This window comes from Austrofundulus limnaeus, unplaced genomic scaffold (genome assembly GCF_001266775.1).
Source record: "Austrofundulus limnaeus strain Quisiro unplaced genomic scaffold, Austrofundulus_limnaeus-1.0 Scaffold627, whole genome shotgun sequence".
Lineage (NCBI taxonomy): Eukaryota > Metazoa > Chordata > Actinopteri > Cyprinodontiformes > Rivulidae > Austrofundulus > Austrofundulus limnaeus.
The window spans coordinates 188,945-194,728 of record NW_013953029.1 but is presented as its reverse complement, the minus strand read 5'-3'; the positions used below and the strand labels follow the sequence as shown (position 1 = coordinate 194,728).

At 39.4% G+C, this 5,784-nt stretch overlaps 1 protein-coding gene across 11 annotated transcripts in view; it reads left to right on the top strand.

Annotated features, from left to right (window-relative positions):
- Positions 1-2,029: 2,029 nt before the first annotated feature.
- Positions 2,030-5,784, top strand: part of tenm4 (teneurin transmembrane protein 4) — a gene marked incomplete in the record, with an annotated part of 177,421 nt that continues 173,666 nt past the window's right edge. For all 11 annotated transcript variants that reach the window (XM_014027265.1, XM_014027266.1, XM_014027267.1 and 8 more), the window contains 1 exon segment: positions 2,030-2,492.

The window sequence follows — 5,784 nt, the reverse complement described above, 5'->3', positions numbered from 1 at the left end:
AGTCAAACACGGCTGATTGTCGCCACATTCACCGTCCCAAACATTTAATTATTGATCAGAACAAAGACTACTTTAAACAATATTTGCACAATACACATGTAGAGTGTCAATAATTTAGAAATGATGAAATAATTTGAGGAATAGTTTGATTAATGCGATAAGTAAATGGTGCTGGAGGGAAATTTGATTATGTTGATGTATGTACAGGACGTCAAAATCGATTATATTTAATTTGATTAATAAAAGCATTTATAAAAAATATATCAGGATCAACTAAGCTAATGAATGACCTAGCATCCCTTGAAGAAATACATCATTAGTAATGTGTGGATCAATACTGAAATATCAATACCACCAATACCAGAATTTATGCTCAAAAACTGATACTAAAACCAAAATATTGATAATTTGATACTTCAGTCCTTTCAGGTAACATCTTTAACAGAAACACTGGAAACTAAACCTTAGAAACCTGATTTTTTTTATTTTTATAGTTCTTGATAATTAAACAGTAAGTAATTTTAATGGTTTTGTTATTTTACTTATTTTTTAAAAACTGCCTAAACTACAGTACATATACTACTTCAATAAATGCATTGTCCCACCCTGGCAGTGCGCAGGTCAGGTTTTTGTGATCTTCAGTCACTCTTTTAATGCTTAATCCCCCCACCCCACCCCCCCACCCCATCTCTTTTCAAAATCTTACTAAATGTTTAGTTTTCTGCTTTGGTTTGAAAGATTGTTGCAAAAATTGTGACATATTCTATGTCTACGGGGCTCTGTTGTTGTTTATGGTGTAATGGAAGTAATGCTGCACTTGCTTCCTAATTTTCCACCTTTGATGACCTCTAACACCTTAATGGGTGGTCCGATTAAAAAAACCTATAGTTTTGGAGCCTTATGAGTTAAAAAAGGAAAGAAAATGCTTTAAAATAAGTTTAAAATTGTTTTTATCAGAGTCACTAGGCCTATACTTGTGAGTTTAAAATATTACTGTGATGTTAGCAGTAATTTGAAATACACTATTTTTTTTTAGATTTGCATATTGGTACTGCTGATGCCAGCTGGAGTTTTACTTTATATTAGTATTGGAAAGGAAATCGGTGGTATCAAACATTATCGTGTCAGAGTTTTAAGTCACCAAGATCCTTTCATTACGGAGCCCGCCAGCCCCGGGGGTCAGAGGGAGAAAAAAACAGCCGCCGGAAATCCGTGAGCACGGATTTCCGGTGGCTCTTTATGGTTGGCCTCTGCGGCCATAAATCGGGCGTATATTTACGTGCAAATCCTAACGCGCGGTGCCGTAAATAACACGCGAACACTGTAAATAAAGCGCGGACGCGCGGTGGCGTAACGCGCGGTGGGTTAGGGTTAGGATTAGGGTAGAAACGCCACTGCACGTTATTTACGTCACCGCGCGTTAGGATTTGCACGTAAATATACGCCTGATTTATAGCCCCAGAGGCTAACCATAGCTGTTTCTTTTTCACCACTGACCCCCGGCGGGCTCCGTATTTTATAGACATCTTGGTCAAACTTTAAAATGAACTTGATGCAGGATTTTCTAATACCTCATGATTTTTTGCATGATCTGTAAGTTGTCAGTTTCTACCACCTCCCAGGTTTCTCGGTGAATGATTTGTTTACTGGACACAGACCTCTGAATTGCGTCTAACATTTCTGCAAAAACTGAGGAAACGCTTTCAAACTGCACCAGTTTTTTCCAGGTCTGGTTTCACACCTTTGCAGTGATTGTTTTCTAATTAGTTCAGCTGTTGGTGTGTTTTCTTCTTCTTCCAGAAAAGCCCGTGTGAGGGAAATTAGTATTAAACATAATGCGCTCAAGGTTAATCACGCAAAGTCTTTGGACTTTTGAAAATCCCTTTTAGGATTATGACAGCTAGTGTATTCCAGAGAGGAAAAAAAAAAAAAAAAAAAAACACCGGGCGGAGATTTGAAAGCTTCAAACCGAAGGGGGCGACCACGCGCGCTCCCTGTTTTCCCCTCTCATCCTCGCGCCCCCTAAACTCGTAATTGTGAGAGGGCTGGGTATAGGTGGGAGCAGCACACGGAGCGGCAGCCTCACCATTTCCCTTCAGCGTGTCACCGTATCTCCCTCTCCGTGTTGGGCTGAGCCGAGGGGGGAGTTCTCTCTCTCTCTCTCTCCCGTATTTTCTGTCCCGGAGGATTTTCCGCGGCGTTTCAGTCTCGCGGGCTGCGCCTGTTAATGGGCGTCTTGGACGGCTGCCTCTCTCATCCATGTGCGCCCCTGTGAGTGCGCTGTAAGCAGCAGCACCTTGGAGGAGCTGGAGGAGGAGGAGGAGGGCTGTGCGCCGTGTCGTGCCTAGTGGAAATACGCTCTGGTTGCTGTTAAACCGAGGGGAAGAAGCAAAGAACAAGCAGAGGGATAAAACACGGGGGCTGTTTGGAGGCTCATTTTTGGTCAATTGTCAATGGGACGGGCCTGCTACGATGCACGCATCTTCACAATGGTGAGCTTATTTCAGGATTTATTTTCCTGCGTTTTTTTATTTATTTTATTTTGCCAGTGTTGCAGAAATGCACCGTGCAGAGCAGAGAACAGGGGAGCCACTGTGCGGGGAGGCAGGCAGGCAGGGAGCCGCGGTGATCAGTTTCAGTGCGCAGCGGTTTGTTTCAGCAGGTTCGCTCGCTTCTCTGCGCCGCCGGGCTCCGACACATGAAGCGGTGCGGGCAGGGGGGGCTTTACCTGCTTTTAGGCTTTTAGGGGAAGGGGTTCACAACCTGCCTTCAAGGTTGAGGGATCAGCGAGGATGTGGTTGCTGGTAAAGGAGCAGCGGAGTCCATAAGAATAAAGAGGAGGTGCACGGTGTTCCAACAGCACGGAGAAGCTGCTGGATTCTGGTTTTTCATAACCGACTAACCTTGTTGTGTTGCGGTGCTACTATTTAATGTTTGCAAATAATAAAACACTAAACTGCTTTAGTTTTTTTTTTGTATGGTTTCTCTCTCCTTCACACCCCCACCCCCCCATTTCTTTTTTTTTCTTTTACAGGTGGGTTCCTATTCAACTTTGTAGTATTTGGTGTGGCAGCAGCTCCACCTCTCGTGTCTTGCTTTTTTTATTTATTTAAAGAGCAGGGCTCAAAACTGCATAGCTTATAGTTTTTACTGCAGCACGGTAATAATAATAACATGAATAAAATTCATGAACAGATCTGCTTCCAAGAAACGCCACGGTTTCCAATAAATCAAAAAAAGAAACTGCAGCCCAGTCTTATAATTAAAGTCACATGAAATCCGAAGCTGAATTTATTATAAAACCACTGGACATTTTTTTTATTATTTTTTTATTATTGGTTATTTATGAAGGGCAAGCCTTTAAAACCACATTATCACAAGGGTTTATAATCCAACCAATCAAAGGAACAGAAATACATTAAGATGAAGCAAATGTATAATGCGGTTCAGGCAAGTATTTGAGCCTGGAGGAGTAAGAACCGGAGGGTGGACCCCTGAGAGTTGTTTTTGGGGCCCTGCTCGCTGCATAAATCAGCTTTGCACTCACATCCAGCATGTTGTTAGACTTACACCTCTGAGAATAGTACTGTAGTAGTTCTCATGTTGCCTGTGATCATCGTGGTGATATTTGATAAAACAGCCCTACCCCACCACAAGATGATGTAAAAAAAATAAAGGCAGCGAATTAAATTTTACAAATTTATGAAATGAGCCACGCAAGCTGATTTTTTTTAAATGACTTCACCTTTTGAATGTCAAGAGTTAAAATCACAAAGTTTTATTACAGGCAGTCATGCAAACTATGAAGTCGTATACAGAGGTTATCCGGAACTGTTTAAAGTGTTATTTAAAAGAGTTTGCTCCAGATATTTGCAATTCTGAAATGCAGGTACGCACACAATGTAAACAAAATACTTTTTTCTGCATACTTTACTCATGAACTCTAAATTTGCACAAATACGACATAAAAAAAATCGTTGGACTCTTTCACAGTGCAGGCAAATGTGACCCAAATCTGATTTTTTTTCTTTTATTGATTGTCTGAACAAGACAAATCCATTATTTTTTCAAATCCGAACCAGGCCTTTTCAGTATGTGGTACTGAATCGGTTACATATCTGATGGTTGTGTCCCATTACATCTGACTTCTTCATCAGTGAGGTGGGGTGAAGGTTTGATAAGACCCTAACCTCTAGTTAAGCTGTTTAAATCTGTAGCTCCAAAACAGAAGTCCAGTTGCTTCGTCTTTTTACTTTTAGTTTTTCATGTAGATTATATGATAGTAACGTCCAGTCGTGGGCCGTATCGATCCTAAAGTTTCATACTTCCAGCACTTCGTTCAAAAAATAAAAAGTTTCACCGTAGCATCCGGTCAGAGGAAAGTTCAGATATAAACACTGAACTAAACAAGCACGTCAGATAATTATTTAATCAGCTCTGAATGAGCAGCAATTTCAGAATGGATATGCTACAAGCAGCATCCATGCTAGCTCTGTAAACAAACAGACGGCTGAGTGAGACGTCACGTCTTTTCTGCACATGTGGAGCGTTCACACTGGAGTCTGATGGAGGTCACGTTAAAATGTAAAGTGAACTTTCACGCCAAAAGATCAGATTTTTTTCATAACATCAGAATTGAGCATTAAGACCTGCAGTGTGAACAAAGCCTTAGTTGTTGACTTATGTTCAGCCACTTTGGGCAGTTTCATTTTTTTAAATAGTTTCTGACCAGTCTTTATGGCTTTGTGATGATTACCTTTTAAGAATTTGTTATTTAACGATAAAGCATTGTATATGTTGTATAATGCAATAATAGGTCCACATCTGGTATATTGTATTGAAGCCTGGGGGAAAGCGTGTCGGACAATTACAAATCCTGTTTTTTTTTATTACAGAAAAGAGCTGTGAGAATTATTACTGGAAAACATTGTCGTCACCCATCAAACTCGTTATTTTTTAAATTGAAAATGTTGAAGTTCTTTGATTTGGTTGATTATAATTTTCTACTGGTTATGTATGAGGCCCACAAAAACACATAACCTTTTAAACATCCAAGTAAATTTTGTTAAGAGAAAGAGTTGTTATAACCTTAAAGGGACAGAGATATTTGTAAAACCCAAATTCAGAACTAGTTTGAAGTAACGGTGTACTTTAATTCAAGGAATAAAACTATGGAATAATTTGGGGAGTGATGTAAAAAAAAAATTCAGGATCACTGTGTACGTTTAAGAAAATGATAAAAGTTGGATTGTTAAAGAAATACGAAACAGTATAAGATGTATCTATATAAATTATTGTTCTAGAGCAGTGGTTCCTAAAGTTGGGGTCGGGACCCACAATGGGGTCCCAAAACATCAAGATGGGGTCCTGAAAATATTTTCTGAATCATCTATATTAGAAAATAACAAATAACAATATATTTTTAACCTTTTTTGTTACAAAAGAGTAAGGTTAGTGTACTTAAAATGGACAAAAATATTACAATGAATATTGTTACCATGCTCTTATTTTTTTGACATGAAAACAATATTTATGGTCCAACAACAGTTGGGGGCTCAGGTCTCTGCTGCTGGTATTTTAAGGGTCAAAGGCTGAAAAGTTTGGGAACCACTGTTCTAGAGGGATAAGATGTTCTTGTCTTTTGTTTTAACATGGATTATTTTTTTATTGTATGAATTATTCTTGGGAAAAAGGGGCAGATATAAGATTTTTTCTTTGCTCTGCTGCCTTTCATTTTATTTGTGATTTTGACACACACACACACACACACACACACACACACAC